Source organism: Engraulis encrasicolus, chromosome 5 (genome assembly GCF_034702125.1).
Source record: "Engraulis encrasicolus isolate BLACKSEA-1 chromosome 5, IST_EnEncr_1.0, whole genome shotgun sequence".
Classification (NCBI taxonomy): Eukaryota; Metazoa; Chordata; class Actinopteri; order Clupeiformes; family Engraulidae; genus Engraulis; species Engraulis encrasicolus.
This window is the reverse complement of record NC_085861.1, coordinates 4,570,419-4,588,194: the sequence shown is the minus strand read 5'-3', so window position 1 is coordinate 4,588,194 and position 17,776 is coordinate 4,570,419.

The following is a 17,776-nucleotide window of genomic DNA, read 5'->3' as shown; positions in this document are numbered from 1 at the left end:
GTGTGCATTGACATAATTCCTGATGCATTGCCGATTCTATTCTTGACAGTGATAACGTTAAATTGCTCCAGACAAAAAGAGAGGGGTATGCCAGGCTTTTTACCTTCAAATGGTTCTTTTGTGCCAGTAGATTGCCTCGAGAAGACTCCTCACTCCCTCTCTATTACACATTTGGCACCGGGCATTATGGGATAGCGATCGCCGAGGTTTCCAGGGGGACAGGCACTGTTCTATTCTGAACAATCGAGATAATGATTTTAATACACTCAATGTTCGGAACGCGAACGCTATTATATCCAGGATTGGCTCCTCTCGGAAGGAACCGCTCTGCTGCTCGCACACTGGCACATCCATCCATCTACTATGCCAGTGTTTCTCAAATTGGGGCGTAAGCCCCCCTGGGGGGGCGCAGAGGCATCTCAGGGGGGGCTTGTGACATCTGATTTTGGGTTTTTTGCCCAAGGAAATGATTTCCTGTCTCACCAAGAAGTCAATAAGTTTAAAGCCCTCACCAACATTATGCATATTATTAATTGTCATTAATTTGAATACCATAGGAAATGAACACACATCTGCATTCGACTGCAGTCCCTCTATGTTTAATTTTACCAGTCATCACCTTTCCTTTGATTCTGCGCAGCAATCGCAAAATCAGTCTGCGCGAGTACTGCTGTTGCTTGGGGGGGGCTCGGGAGCATTCAGACCCTCTGAAGGGGGGAATGATGGAAAAAGTTTGAGAACCATCCATCTATGCCGTGGCGTATCCGCCCATCTGACATAGCCACTGAGGTTTAATATTGAGTTTAAAACTCTAAAGTGACTCAATGGCCTAGTCCCTACATATATTGCAGATATGGTAGAGCAGGGTGTCCCAAACTGGGGTGCGGCCTGCCATAAGGGGGTGCGCGAGCTGAATAGAGCAATGGTGGATATGTCAGTTTTTATCCAGCATTAATGAACATGAAGTAGTTTTTAATTGTATGGTGAATTACATGCTGGAAGGGTCCATCTGCAGTGAAGTTTAACTCCTAGACAATTGGAAAAGAGGATTCACCAATACAACTGTGCATAATGTGCAGTGAATCATAGTTGCGTGGTCATTAGCACACCAAAATATTTGCTATGGGGGTGCACGGACCACATTGAAATGTACAAGGGGGTGCGCAGGGGGAAAAGTTTGGGAACCGCTGAGGAATATCATCCTAAGAGATGTCTTGGGTCTTCCTGCCTTTCGTAGCTCTGGCCATTATTGTAGTCCATGTTCATGTTCATCCTGCTTGGTCTACCCAACAAGGCCCTAGACAGACTGCAATATGTCCAGAACTCTGCTGCCAGGATCATAACAGGCACTAGACCCTGGCAGCACATCACCCCCATACTCAAGCAGCTTCACTGGCTCCCCATCAAGTCACGGATTACCTACAAAGTCCTCCTCCTAACCTTCAAGTCCCTCCATGGTCTGGCACCCCACTACCTCAGTGACCTCCTTCACCCCTATGACCCCTCAAGATCCCTGCGGTCCTCTTCCAAGGGCCAGCTGATCGTCCCTCGTGCCAGGCTCAAGGCCACCAGTGACAGAGCCTTCCATGTTGCTGCTCCCATTCTTTGGAACAATCTGCCCGACCACATCCAAAATGCCCCTTCACTGGCCATGTTTAAGCAACACCTTAAGACACATCTCTTCCTGGAGGCTTATGGCTGCTAGTTCCACAAGCACTTTCACGCATTCACACACATGCTCACACACTGACGCGCACACACACTCACACTCTCCAACACAACACTCTGTGAAGCGTCCTTGGGTGTTTTGAAAGGCGCTATATAAAACGAAAGTATTATTATTATTATTATTATGTACCTGAAACTCTGGAGTTATTTGAGCTTATCATTTGCACTTCATTCATTCATTTATTAATTACTTACTTACTTACTGTACTGTGGAAAGGGAGTAAATTGAGCTACTCATTTACAAGATTGACTCTGAGCTTTGTCTAGATTGACTTAAAAGGAATTGAGACTATTGAGACTGAGTATTGCTGGACACCAACACCAACAGATGTCACCTCGCCACTCTATCACTCACTTTGGGAACATTTTTTTTTTTTTTATCAGGAGGGCTACGATTGGCAGTTTAATGACCATCCAAAAAAAAACCTTAGAAATCTCTGAAGTTGGAGCCAATTAGGCTGTTGCCTAGCAACATAGATCATAGGGTTTCCCCGGCACTATCACCTTTCTTTTATTTTTAACTACTCACATGTATAACAGCCAAAGGGAACCGGCTGAAGGGAACCTGTTTAATTAAAGACAAAGTCAATCTGGAGCCAGGTAGGAGTTGCTGTGCATCCAGAAAGAGAGAGCAGACCAAGCCGTTTGAATTGTATCCAGAAAGAGGGGGCAAGGCAAGGCAAGGCAAGGCACGGCAAGGCACGGCAAGGCAAGGCAAGGCAAGGCAAGTTTATTTGTATAACGCATTTCATACACAGGTGCAACTCAATGTGCTTCACAAAATTAACAAATGCAAAAAGAAATGAAACAGGGAAGAAAGAAGGAAATAAATTAGACTCAAAGAACATTTAAAACATTAAGATAAAACACAAGGTAAAAAATAATAATAATAATAAAATAAAAAATAAAATAAACATACAAATACAAGCAGTTTGATGTCCTGGTGGGCAGAAGTCAGAAGTCTGCACAAACTTAGAGTCAGGTCAAGTCAAGTGAACTTCCTTGTCAAAAATCTATGTAACAGGGTTAGCACAGGAGCTTGAAATTGCGTTTGACCAGTCTCCAATCTAAGCATAAAAATAATAGCCTGTCCGCGCCAAAAACCCATACAGCAAAGCTGTGCCGTTTTTGCGGCCACTAGGGGCGTCTAGATTTCTAGGCTATAAAAATAAGACACTGACAATAATCACACACACACACACACACACACACACACGCACACGCACACACACACAGTTTACTTCTTTATTTGTGCCCATAATTCAAAATTGAGTTCCCATAGACGCAAATACAAACACACACACACGCACGCACGCACGCACGCACGCACGCACACATACACACACACACACACACACACACACACAGTTCAGTTCAGTTCAGTTCAGTTATGGTTTATTTGAGTAGGGACAAATACACATCATGTAGGCTGTACAACAACCTAACAGATAAGTATCATAGCATTTGTAGCCATAGGCTAATTTCCAATGCCCGTCCCTAGGAGGGCTTTTAAAGTAAAATATAAAAAACTGTTTTAATGTTGTTTTAAAATACAACCTATCCATTCATCCAAGCATTCATTCAATCTAAGAAGACAGGCAATATACATACACATACCTAATCCTATATTAATGTACAGTCACTCGTTCATTCATCCACTAATTAATCAATTTGATAAAACATGTACAATAGCACCCCCCCCCCTTACACACACACACACACACACACACACACACACACACACACACACACACACACACACACACACACACACACACACACACACACACACACACACACACACACACACACACACAAATGTGAGTGCATTGACTGAAATATGATGTAGTGCAGGTGTTCCCAACCTTTTCCAACTTAGTGCCCTCTTGAAAGAGTCACACATATCCATGACCCAACTCTGACCCAATAAAGTGAATAAACGATACAACTCAAACAAATAATAAACCACCACTCAGCAAAACATATCATTCAGGAGAGAACGTTTTATTTTAACACACACACACACACACAGAGGGAAATGTTATTTAGGTTTTTAGAAAATTATTTCATGGCCCACTTGAAATACTTTTGCGGCCCAACAGTGGGCTCCGGACCACAGGTTGGGAATCACTGATGTAGTGGATGTATGGTATTGATGTATTGTCTACTTTGACGTATTCCCTTTGAAGATGGGACCATGGATGTCCCCGGAATACAGATCCTAGTGAAATAAGTGAAATAAGTTGGTGTGCTGTATGGCTATATGGTGAGCAATGACAGAAGTGGCCAGAGTTCAGAGATGCGTCAGAATCAATGATAAAGTGCAAGCCGTGCGAGGAAGTTATCCACACCCAATAGCCTAATGTAATTTCGATTGCATAACTGCAATTGAACCTACATTTAATGGTCCCCGCGTGTATGAAGAATACTCCTCATACCCATAGGCCTGTATTGTAGTAGACCCTACATTTAACGTTGCCCCTTGGTGAGGAAGAATATTCCTCACGCCCATTAATTGCAAGAGTACCTACAATACAGTACTAATGGGGTTCGTTCTACTCTGTTGTGATGCAACGGCGGGTGATGGTGACATGGGCGATTTTGCTGCAGAAGAAGGAAGTAGAGTGCCTTTTTTTCTATGTGCGACTTTAAGAGGTCAATGGTCAGAATATGTTCAGGGACATTTTGGACTAAATTGGACTCTATGGTACTATTATCAGGGCTTGACACTGGCACTAGCCAACCGGCCAAATGCTGGTAAAACCTGGCTGTGGCTGGTAACAATGTCAGTGTCACTAGCCAATTTGTCAGGTAGCTTATGGTATGGCATATCAAAATAGCCTGTGTTCTGCACTTTGCCCATTGTGTATCAACTGTTTGTATTTAAGTTCAAGAAAAAGCTCTATTTGTTTGATTTATTTCCATGTAGAAAGCTATGCACTCATCTTCTTGCTTTCGCACCTCATCTTCTGTAGATGTACAGCATCATGATTAAAAAAAAGAAGTCAAATTTGTGGCTAGTAGAATAGCTGGATGGCTAGTAACTCGAGAACCACTAGCCACAGTGGCCGGCAAGCAAAAAAGTTAACGTCAAGCCCTGACTATTATGTAATGTATTTTTAAGACAGTACTGCTGTGAATCTCTGCGTATCTAAAAGGCGTAGCTGTAATTTTCACAGGTCAGGGATCCAGACCGGGGCTAAATTGACTGTGACGTGATGTGTTTTTGAAGTGGGCATCACAGTTGTAGACATCAAGGGGGATTGTGGGTTATTTATTTATCTACCAGACAGACAGAGCCCTCATTGGACAACAACACCAAGGCCAGACGGCTCATTTCATTATCATTTTACTTACGTATTTCTTTATTTATTTATTGAGCCATTTTCTGGTATGTCAAAGCCTTGGGTTTTGACAGGCTAGGCCAGTGTTTCATGAAAAATTTCAAGGCACCCCAAACCAATAAGCCGTAACATGGCATCGCATCCGATACCACTCAAGCTTAGAAAAGTAACACATTTGGAGACGTCACACAACCTACGTTCGAAGTTGCAGTTGACTGGGGCGACCTAAATGTACTTTATTGTGCGTATATGGCAGATAAAAGATTCCACTGACAAAGCATTAATTTATGAATTTGGACACATTATATATTACATAATATACTTATCAGCCACGTTTCCGCGGCACCCCTGAGGGGCTAAATTGACTGTGGCATGATGTGTTTTTGAAGTGGTCATCACAGGTGCAGACATCAAGGGGGCTTGTGGGTTATTTATTTATCTACGAGACAGACAGAGCCCTCATTGGACAACAACACCAAGGCCAGACGGCTCATTTCATTATCATTTCACTTCTTTCTTTATTTATTTATTTATGAAAATGAAGGTGGAGCAAGGTGGAAATAAAGGTTTTCCCTGGGGAAAAAAAAGCAAAAGAAAAACGGGAGCAGTGTCCGCGGACATTCCACCTTTATTTTCATAGTATTTCATTTAATGTCCTGCACCTGCATCTTAGATATGTGCACGACTACCTTTCTCTCTTTATTTATTTAGCCATTTTTCTGTATGTCAAAGCCTTGGGTTTGGACAGGCTAAAGAGCATTTCGGGTTGAATCATTTTCAAGTGTTTTTTTTTTTTTTTTGCCTTCATGACAGCACACATGAAGCAGATAAACATGTTCCATGTACTACATGTCTTCAGTAAAAGATTTGACATCAATCATTGGCATTAATCTAACGGTTAAGCACATTGAGCATGTCTTGTATGAACTGTGATATGCTAATAAAAGTTATTAATTTATTATTATCATCATCAAATTCATGTCATGATCCATTTCATGAATGATGACAATGAGCACGGGCGTAAAGTATACCCCCGCAGCCCCCGCGACGCAGGGTGGCCACATGGGCCCTTGACTTGAAGAAACGGGCCCCCTCCACATGATATTAGGCCCTCTTTTTTTTTCATTCGGGGGCCCATTCTTGGTAGCTTGCTGGGGGGCCTGAAGCACTTGCATTACGCCAGTGACAATGAGTATTGTATTAATGAAAAAAACAAACTCAAGAAAACTTGTGAACTTGACAACAGATTGAGCTTGTTTATTTACACCAATGAGTAATCTCCTCCATGAAAGCGTTTATATGCATGACATGGCTGTCAATCTGTTGAGCCAGGAGGCCAAGCAAGGGTGACAAATGTTTTTATTATTTACTAAATTTATATTCATGCTCTATTAAATATTTACAAATGATATGTTCAAGATTTTACAAACCTTTTAACAGAGTATTTTTTATTCATTTACCGAAAAAGTAAATGTTTGATAAATACAAATATTAACATAACATTTACAACTCATTTACAAACATTTGTTAATGTTTTGTTCATAAATAGTTAATTATTTACTAAGTCTTTATAATGCTTTTTTTCATCCATTATTATAAAGTATTACCCAAGCAAGACCTGCATAGGCAGACTAGGTGGCCGCCCACCGAGGGAGCCAAATGTCTTGATGGTGCTACGTGCTATAGCAACTCCTGACCACAGAGGGCGCCAAATGTCTTGATGGTGCTACGTGCTATAGCAACTCCTGAAACTCTCAAGAGTTAGAATGTCAAGTAGTGAAATAATACATTACACTTTGACAAACATTGACAATGATTATTCATGGGCACTCAGTTTACAGCATGTTGCCTAGGGGAGTGGGCAGCTGTGCTCGGATCAGATGTGCAGCGCTACACTTACAGATGTCAAATTTGAAATGTATAAAAAGGAAAAAAAGGGGTGCTCGCCTAGGGCAGGGCCAGATTATACATAAAGGGCCAGCCGCACAGTGCCCAGGGGCCCCAATCAAAAAACACGCACAGTGACTGGTTTCGGGTGCAGGTTCAAAAAAAGTATAAAACGGCACACCGATGAACTCCCATTTAAGCCATTTTCGTACGCATTAAAAATGGCTTAAATGGGAGTTCATCGTTGTGCCGTTTTTCGTCATTACTTACAGTGCCAAGGGGCACCAACCATTTTTAACCAGTGAGAGGGCACCACAAGACACAAGCTTAACAAATATTGTTTAACCCATTGATGCCTGATGTTGCGTTGCGCAACATTGGCCCTGGCGCCTGGAGCTGCATTACGCAACACTCAGACTCATGAGATTTGAGACAACTTTATTAAAAATCTCTGTTTGTTTGAGATGAATGAACACATTCTAATGAATGAAATATGAGGGTTTTAACTAGGGCTGGGCAACGTTAACGCGTTAACGGTGCGTTAACTATTGAGGTCAATATCGCCCGAAAATTTGGTTAAGGCTATAACGCAACAGGTTTTTTTTCGTTTTTTTTTTTTTTTTTTTGCCTTTTATGACCGTCGTTCGTGGCTTTTATTTTGAAAGCGTCAGCGCGCTTGTTGCTGCTTCCAGTGACTGCTGACAGAGAAGAAGAATGTCTAGAAAAGTAGGCAAAACAAAACAGGCATAGCCTACAGAAGGACGTCAACTTCTGAATGGACATTTTCGGTACACAGTTCTACAGTCCTCCTTGCGCAACTCTCGAGCAGCATGTGGCTCGCCTTTGCAGCTCGCAAAGTTAGTCTGTTGTACGGTCAGCATGAAAAGGTAGTCTACTGTTATAATATGCTGGCCGTCTATCAGTTGTCAATAACGCCACGCGGACTTACTAAAGCCCTGATCAAAAAGCGGACCGCAAGATATTACATTCCTCACGCAACATTTTGGTTTCTACATGGGGCTGCGCGTGCATAGTAGGCTGCATCAACATGGTAGGCTATGATTTCGCGACATCGGCAACCTCGTCAGCCGATAGTGTTAGTCATGTCAACGTTATTGTTTTGAAGGATGTAATTGCTGTCAATGCCGACAGACCGTCAATTAGTTTCTAGTCGCTGAAACACCTTAAATAATAGCGACAGATAAGAGAGAAGGTGGGAGTCTTTGACAGTGAGAGAAGGCGGGACATATCTCACAGATGCACGCCTGCCTGTTGCCTGTTTTTTTCTTCTTCTTGTAGGCCCATGTAGACCCCTAATTTGAGTTTCTAATTTATAATATATCAGTTTCATTAGCCTTAAACATTATTAAATAGCCCTAGTGTAATATTGTATGCAATCATTTGTTTCATCAGTAGGCCTAGGCCTACATTGGATAGGCATATAGCCTACTATGTAATTTAGACTGATAGGTTGGCAAATAGCCTACATTTCCATTGTGGAATAAACTTATTATATTAGACCTTCATAGGTTATCTACACAGTACATATGCAAATTGTTATTAATTATTTTATTTTATTAATTTATAAAATATTTTTATTTAATTTCTTACTTATTTTATTTATTATTTATTATTATTATTTTTGGGTTTTGCGCGCTATGCGATTAATTGCGATTGCCTTAGGCAATGCATCAATGGGTTAATTTCACCAGTGAGGTATAGTGCCCGGGTGGCTTAATACAGTCCTGGCCTAGGGCACCAAATTGACTAGAACCTCCCCTGAAGCCAAGAACAGAGGAGAGGGGCGAGGACAGGACTCTTTACATCAAACATGCAGGGATGTGATGAATGTCCAACCCGTCTGCCGCCTCCCTGCTTAGATATTCATACATTCATGGCCATCTCCCCGGCAATCTGTATCCTCATCCCATCTCCCAGGCAAGCTGTATCCCCATCCCACGGGACGGCTGTAGCCTTGTGCTCCCCACCACTTAGGGACTGTTCGTTATTTATTTTCGGGGTCACCGGAAGAAAATAGGGGAGGGTCACGTCATTTTTTTCATTGCTGAGGGGAGGGTCATCAATTTCTTTTAAGCTGGCTAGGGGAGGGTCATCCAAAAATGTTTGGCACATTTATTAGAAAAAAGCATTCCTACCTTGTTTGTATGCTTTGATGTAACATAGCCTCAGAAACGCTTCTCCATTTAGCTAAAATTGATCACAGATTCATACCCCGTTGTGTTCTGTTGTGTCGAAGAGCTATCATAAGTTATCATAAGCTAAATCAAATGAAATGCCCCCGCGTTCGTGAAGTAGACTACTATAGTTTTCAAGAGGGCGCCTACAATAACATCCAGTAAGCTAGCAGCAGCGTTGGTCAATCAACGTTTGTCAAAAAAATAAAAAATAAGGTAGAATAGGGCTATTTACTACTTCTCCATAGGGGAGGGTCATGCATTTTTTTGACGGCGTCGCGGGGAGGGTCATCAAAGTTTTGAAGCTCGTTAGGGGAGGGTCATGCAAAATTTGACGATCAAAGGTGGACATCTTCCGGCGACCCCAAAAATAAATAACGAACAGTCCCTTACGTAACATGTCAAATGTGTGTCACATACAGACACACAGTGTGTGTGACGGTGAGCAAGTGTGCAGCAGTATGAGCAATCTCCTTGAAGAACAACCAGTTCAGAATGATGAGTGGAGTGAGTGTTCCTCTCATGGTGATTGTCATGGACTTGGACGTGTCATCTCCCCCAACGCATTCCATATATACTCATGAACGGTCATCCGGGTACTTTGCTCTTAAATTTGCGTTACGCCCCTTTATGGGTGAAAACAAACCGAATGTCTCATTGACTTACATGCTACATTGGCTAGCCTAAATGAATACATTCCATGCTTCAGCCACGGCTGTTTGGCTATATTATTTGAACAACCGGCAACGCAACACGTTTTCGGCATGTTGCGCGTGAACAACGCTAGTCTACAGGTCCGTATCTTTCGTTTATTAATCCCCAACATCACCAATTGACTTGCATGTGTTGTTTTCCCCCACAAATGGGCGTAACGCACATGGAAAACGTCACGCCGTTCATGAGTATACGGATTGTCGTGGGACATGTGGGGTGTGCTCAGAGCCGGCCCGCCCAATACGCTCACTACGCTCGCAGCGTAAGGCCTCGCGCGACCCATTACATCACTGACGTTGACAGTTTAAAAAAAGAAAACCGCGAAATGATTTCATTGTTTATTATTGATTCCGTCACACAAAACGTGAAACGTCCAATGTGAAACGACATATTCCCTGCGGAAACGACAAAAGAAAAAGAAAATTCATGACAATGAGCGACAAGAACAGCAGTCAGGTAGGCAACGTAACTCCTCTGTTGTTACGGTTATGCTTCCACCAAGGACTGTATCATTGGCTTCCACTCATTGTGATCCTTCTTCTGTGGCTAATTTCGTATGGAGCAGAAGTGTCAATGGGCTTTTGTATTGCACAACAATGCCGGGCTAAAAAGTGCCCAGGTCTTCGATACAGTCACATGTTGTAAAAAGGGGGATTAACGTTTTACTGTTGTTTTAAAAGGTAGAAGTTGTTGAGAACCACAAGCTGAGTAGCGTTTCGTTTAGCTTGTGCAATTAGTTCAACTGAATCAACAGGTAGCCTAGGCTAGAGAGAACGTGAGAGGAAAGGGTGGTGTTGTCAACGTTTTACTGTTGTTTCGAAAGGTGTACTAGTTGAATCATAATCTGACGAGCCGTTCGTTTAGCCGATGAAACGTCAGTGCAGTCGAAGCAACGAAGGTGGGAGAGAGAAGGGGTGCCCTTTCTGTGTGTGTGTGGTGTGTGTGTGTGTGTGTGTGTGAGTTTGCGCGCGCTGTTGTATGCGTGGCTGCCTCTCGATTGTTTAGAAACAAATATCAACATACACAGACATTGATTTTGGTTTTGACAGGCGCTTAAGATTTGTGATAAGACGTCCGTGCAGTCTAAGCAATGGAGGAGGAGGGAGTGAGAGAGAGAAGGAGTGCCGTGCGTGTGTGTGTGGGTGGGTGATAACAATAGCAAGGGGGCGCGGCTTTCTTGGATAGACTAATAAATCCAGACCTTTGGTGAATGAGTGAAACTTGTGACGAAGGTGAATCACAATAATGTGTGATAACATTCATAATAACACATGTTATATAGCTAAATAATTTATTTTACATATGAGTTTCTTATCATAGGCCTATTCATTAATTAAAAAAAAAAAAACGTTTTAGACCACCAGATTACTAAAGGCAAGCTACTAGGGGGCAGGCTATGGTAATTTTAAATGCAAACAATTTGATGGAGCTACATCAATTGAAGCCTTAGTTATATTTTACAGGCGCTATATGCTTAAGTTTCTGGCCAGCTCAGACTCCAGTCAGTCAGCCAGTGGAGGGCCAGCACAATGTTCAGGTAGTAGGGCCTACACAGATGAGCCAGGTACACCTGCAGCTGATGAGGTAGTCGCATGTTCAGTACAGCCACCGTTGTCTACATGTTCACAATCTGTTATGACATTATTGATGTTTTTGTCTCAAGAGAGCAGAAAGAAAGACTTTTTAATTAAGCTTGATTTGAGTCAAATTTTGTGTCTGTGGTTCGCGTTCTGCTGGGGGGGGTGGGGGGGGGGTCGTCTGCACACGCTTTATTGGGGCCCCTTGGCATATTTTTGCCTAGGGCCCCATGGAGGACAGAACCGGCTCTGGGTGTGTTCGTTTTTGAGAGAGAGAGAGAGAAAAGTCGAGGCACTGCACCTGTTGGAAGGCTATCTTCTCCTGTCCCTCTCCTCTCCATCTGGTCTCAGACCGCGTTTTGAAAAATGCAATTTAGCTTCCTCCAGTTACAGGTGGAAAAATGAGAGGGTGGAGCAGCCAGAACATACAAAGAAAATGTTTAAATAATAGTTCAGAATGACGAGTGAGTGTTCCTCTCAGGGTGATTGTCATGGACTTGGACGTGTCATCTCCCCCAACCCATTCCAATGACCATGTCCTGAAGAAGGCTCAACTGCCGCTACGCGTGGGCAATTTTATAATGTCATAATAATAATAAAGACATTTTTAACTACACTTTTTGGAGTGCCTTGATGAAGAAAAGTTTTTCTCTTTTCAAGCAACTTTTTTGACATTGAACCTTGAACCAAAGAGCACCCACAAGAATACTTTTTTCATCTTTCTAAAGGGAATGAGCACGCCTCTGACTTCCAACCATTCCAATGACCCTTTTCCGCTGCCGGTTTTCTGGTATGCCTACAGCTTGACACAATGCGACTTGGCTGCAACTTTTTTGCTTTTCGAATAGGCACGACACAGCTCAATTAGGAAGCAAAAAGTGGCGGCCGAGTCGCACTGTGTCGAGCTGGAGGCTTACCAGAAAACCGGCAGTGGAAAAGAGGCACAAGTGACTGGATTGCTGGCTTTGGGACATGGGGGATATGCTCGCTTTTGAGAGAGAGAGAAAAAAGTCAAGGCACTGACTGCACCTCTTGCAATGGTAGCCTGTCTTCTTCTTCTGTCCCTCTCCATCTGGTCTCAGACTGCATTTTGAACAACACAATTTAATTTCCTTCAGTTACAGGTGGAGAAACGGCAGAGCGGAACAGCCACGACATGCAAAGAAAATGTTTAAATAATAAGGTATTAATTATATGAAATGTATCATATATAGCATGACCCCGCCACTGAGGACTATTTCAATGAAAAGATTTCAAAGCAAAGTGACCAGACAGGTCACACGGGTGCAGAACACGATGTGATATATGGTTGCAGAACACAATGTGATATGGTTGTCTTGTGTCGGCAGCTGAGATTCGAAGACAGCAATCAGGAGGCATTGAACCCGACTAGGGGCAGGTGCATTGTCCTCTTGAAATGGGCAGACCTCGCTCTGCTGGCAGCCAGGCTATCATTACTGCTCTTTTGTGATAGGATAGGGAGAGTGAGGTCGGCAGGACTGCTGAACATTATAATAGGCAGCATAGCACAGGGCAGGCGAGAACCCTAAAGGACTGCTCACCAGGGCTGGACTGGGGGAGAAATAGGCCCCGGGCACTTTTGGCTTTAAAGGCCCCCCTCATAATTAGTGGCGCAGAACTAACTCACCGGTGGGCCCCGCACCCTCGTGGGCCCCTATTTTCAGAAATGTAAAAAAAAAAAGTTTTAATTTATTTTTTTAACCATTGCTGAAAATAGGGGCCCATTAGGGTGCAGGGCCCAGCGGGACATGCCCGGTATGCCAGATGGCCAGTCCAACCCTGTGGCTCACCGTCTGCAACTGAGCTCCGTGGCATGAATGCATTAGCTATGAATACTAAGTTTGTTTTGTCCATTAGGGAAATGGTACCCCATCTGATGGCCTTTTATACATTCACTTAATTGTGCATGCTAATTCATGTGCAATAATAACACAATAAAGCTGATTATTTCGCCACACAATTTGCCCACTGGTCCTGGGGAATTAGCTAAATGCAATGTTGAAACCCTTTGCATCATGTAATATGAAGGGCAAAGACTTGGTTTAACTCATTGCATTTTTATACAAAGATCCAAGTTAATGTTATTCCGGAGAGGTATGCTGTAAATAAATAACGTTTTTTGATGTTCACAGTGCAGGGGAGGCATCACACAGAATTAATTGTCTGTTTGAATATTGATGTACAATCTGTGAGTTTATTCTTACAATTTGCCACACAAGAATGCCCACCATTAAATACTGTGTGTTCATGATGCTTTCATTCATGTTAGTACCTTTGAAATGCGAGGCACGAGTTTCATGTATAATGGAAGTGAACAGGCCCAGGAGCCTCCCTGGAGAGTTCCTTTTCATCTCATCAAACACCTACAGCAGAGAGAGTAGAGAGAGAGAGCTTCCATTGGCCCATTGTTTCCTGGTTCTATTATGCCCCCCCTTAGGCAGACCTAGGCAGACCTAAGGACTGTTCTATTCATTGTAGGAGCATTATGACACGCCCCTTTAGGCAGACCGGAACCTGGTCGCGTTAGGTGCCCATAGAAACCTATTATGTTGGCATATCTCTATACTTAAAGAATCTCTGCCAACAGTATGCTTAGGGATGGACTGGCCATCTGGCATAGCGGGGCTGGATAACGCTGGGATGAAGACTGTGAAGTCGAAACGTTATCCAGTCATGAAATAATAAAAGAGAACAAAAAGGATTTTAAGTGTGTGGACCTCTCACTTTGAAACTACAGTCAGCCCTTGTCCTGCACCTTTTCCTGGGATGTGCACAATCTTCACCTTCAACATATGGCATAGCAGGTATTTCCCGGTGGGCCCCTATTTTGCGAGGGTGCGGGGGCCCACCAGTGAGTCAGTTCTGCATCACTTATAATTATGAGGGGCCCATTTAAGCCAATAGTGCCCGGGCCCTATTTCTCCCCCAGCTCAGCCCTGCCTTTGCTCACCTGGTGGGCCTGCCTGTCATAGAGAAGACATGCGGTATGTAGTGTAAGTTAATATGTTGATTCGAGATTCAAAATGTTTTATTGTCTACCATATTGCATGATAGAAAATTGTCTTTGAAGGCTGCGTGCGTATGTACGTGCGTACGTACGTGCGTAGGTGCGTGCAAAAAATGTATGTTATGTCTGTGTATGCCAGCTTATGCCAGCAATTTTTTTTTCTACTGACCAGCTAGCACACTAAGAAGGCAACAGACCGTATTTGGAGCTAAAGAGATGGGAAATGCTGTCCTCTCCTAGAGTATTGGCACTGCAGACTCCAAGACCAAGACCACAACCTAAATCTTTTAGATTACAATACATGACATTACATTACATTACATGACATGTCATTACATGACATTACATCAGCACCTACATCTCATGCTTGGAATAAGTGTGTTTTGTCTGTTGTCTGTGTAGTTTGTCTGTCCGTCTGTCTGTCTGTCCTACATACGGAGGTATCATTCCAACTCGTCACTTTTCGTCTCATTAACCAGGTGGCAATATTGGATTCTAAGAGTGCACATTTGCCGTCTAAATATTGGATGCCAAGAATATACATTTGCCATCTTAAATTGCCACTGCACACAAAACCACGCCCCTTGTGGCAATATGACTTGACTGACAGTTCGATTAAGGTTCAGGGGTCTTGGTTGAGACGACCGTGTCAACATGACACGCGACGGGTATGCCCTCTGCGTCAAACATTGCCGCCTGGTGAAATGGCATCGAAAAGTCATGCCTGCGCCAGCCTGTCTGGGTTTTGCAGTCACAGGGCACAGCAGGGCTGGACCCGGAATCTGACATACAGGGCATTTTCCTGGAGGGTCGACAGTCATCAAGGGCCGATGCTTTAGTTTTTTTGTTTGTTTGTTTCAATTTCCTCCCAGAGACCGGCCCACAATGTAGATGAGACAGCCCATTGGTGTATTAATATACTGTGGACAAAGCCCTTCGTAATTTTAGTATGGGGGTGGAGTTGAGGTAGCCTGGTTCACACCAGACGGTGTGTGTGTAGCTTTGGCGCCCCCTGGCGGAGCAGAGCTACACACACTACCGTCTGGTACACAGCCATAGAGCACGCTCCGTCTCCAACCAGAAAATAGACGGAGCATTTATTTCTTAAATATAAACGGTAACTCACATTGAGGAGTCACAAGACAGATTAGAGACTATATTGACTCTTTAAAGATTAACAGGAAGGTTTTTGAAGGAATTTGTTGGTGAGGAGGCCGTGCAGAAGCAATACATTCTCAGCCTATTTTCTGGTTGGAGACGGAGCGTGCTCTATGGCTGTGTACCAGACGGTAGTGTGTGTAGCTCTGCTCCACCAGGGGGTGCCGAAGCTACACACACACGGTCTGGTGTGAACCAGGCTAGATCTGAGGTGCTGGTCTATGTCAAAAATACCCAGGTCGGGCCCTGCTGCTGGGCCTAATGGTGTCGCTCTGTGCCAGCGACCCGGGTTCGGTTCCAGCCCAGGTCATCTGCCGATCCTTCCTCTCTCTCTCCCCACTCATTTCCTGTCTCTCCTACACTTTCCTGTCAAAAATTAAGTGAAAAAGCCCTAAAACATTATTTAGATTAAAAAAAAAAATGCGCAGGTCAGTTTGTGGTTCCAGTTCAGCCCTAGGGCCCAGTGTCTGCCATCTCTCTTGGCATCCCAAACAACACAGAAACACGCCAGTCAATGGCAGGGCTGCACTGGGGGAGATATTAGGGCTCCGGCACTTTTGGCTTAAAGAGGTATTCCACTGTTGTGGGGCTGAGTATGGTTAAAATCATCGCCCTGGGTTTCTAAAGGTGGTAAAGTGTCTTATTTTTCATGTTAGGCGTTGTCTTAGTAGTATTTAAGCTAGAAAGAGTCAATGGATCACACATGCTACAGTGATCCGTTGACTTTCACTAACTCAGCGACATACTCCCTCTTTTAACTTGTCTTAAAGCAAGACAACGCTTATACACATGAAAAAATAACACTTTACCACCTCTATAAACCCTGGCCAACGATTTTAACTGTAAGCCCCAAAATAGTGGCATACCCCTTGAAAGGGGCCCCTCACAATTAGTGGCACAGAAAAACACCGGGTGGCCCTTCAACCTTGTGGGCCCCTATTTTCAGAAATTAAAAAAAAAAGGTGTGACAGTGAGTGGCCCACCAGGAAATGCCCGCTATGCCAGATGGCCAGTCCAGCCCAGCAGTCCTGGTCAATGGGACACCTGTGCACAGCCCAATAGACACAGCATCAATTAGCCAACCGCTGTTGACGCACCACACATCTGTTATCCAAAACATTATTCAGAGCCTAGACAAAGGACGACAACAAAATAGAATGCTAATTGATGGAAGCGTCTGTGTTGTCGCTAATTTGATAATTATTAGAGATTCATTCGCATCGTCTCCTGTCTAATTGGCTAAATGTGCTTTTGGATATCATGTCAGAAAAATGGCTTTGACAGGAAAATGGCTTCTGTGATAATTGTCTGTCTACATCAGTGATTCCCAACCTTTTCCAGCAGAGACCCCCTTTTGGACTGAATATTTTCACGACCCCCAACCACCCACTATACATGGGTTTGCAGTGTTTGTCAACACAATTTTATGAGGAGGGGCAAGACACTGACAGCCAACTGCGTGAGTTAATTTTTTGACCGACAGTGGTTTCCAACAATCAGAGGTTGAGTTGTGCACAGCCAGTTTTGTGCAGTCAAGGAAAAACAAAAATTTAGAACCCATGTATAGCCTTAGCCTAGCAATGGATTTCTAGCAATAATAGCAGACAAACTATCAATGGAAAATATAGCAATATCAATGACCTAGGCAATTTTTTATCAAATTAATATTGCTAGATAGACCCCCTTTTGGACTGAATATTTTTGTGACCCCCACCCCACCCACCATAGCCTTAGCCTAGCAATGGATTTCTAGCAATATTAGCGGACAAACTATTAATGGAAAATCTAGCAATACTAATGACAATTTTTTGTCAAATTAACATTGCTAGATTTTCCATTAATAGTTTGTCCGCTAATATTGCTAGAAATCCACAGGACAAGAAATATCTATTAGCAAATACATCTCAACCTGTGGATTTCCCATTTTTATGCAATGTCCCTTTTGTCGGCGACCCCCCTTCAGCACCTCTGTGACCCCCCCCTAGGGGTCCCAGCCCCCAGTTTGGGAACCACTGGTATACATTATCCCAGGGATGCCAAACCTTTTCCAACGTGAGGCCCACTCGAAATTGTCACAAATGTTTGGGGCCCACCTCTGACCCAATAAAGAATAAAACTCAAATAAATCAACAGCAACACACACCA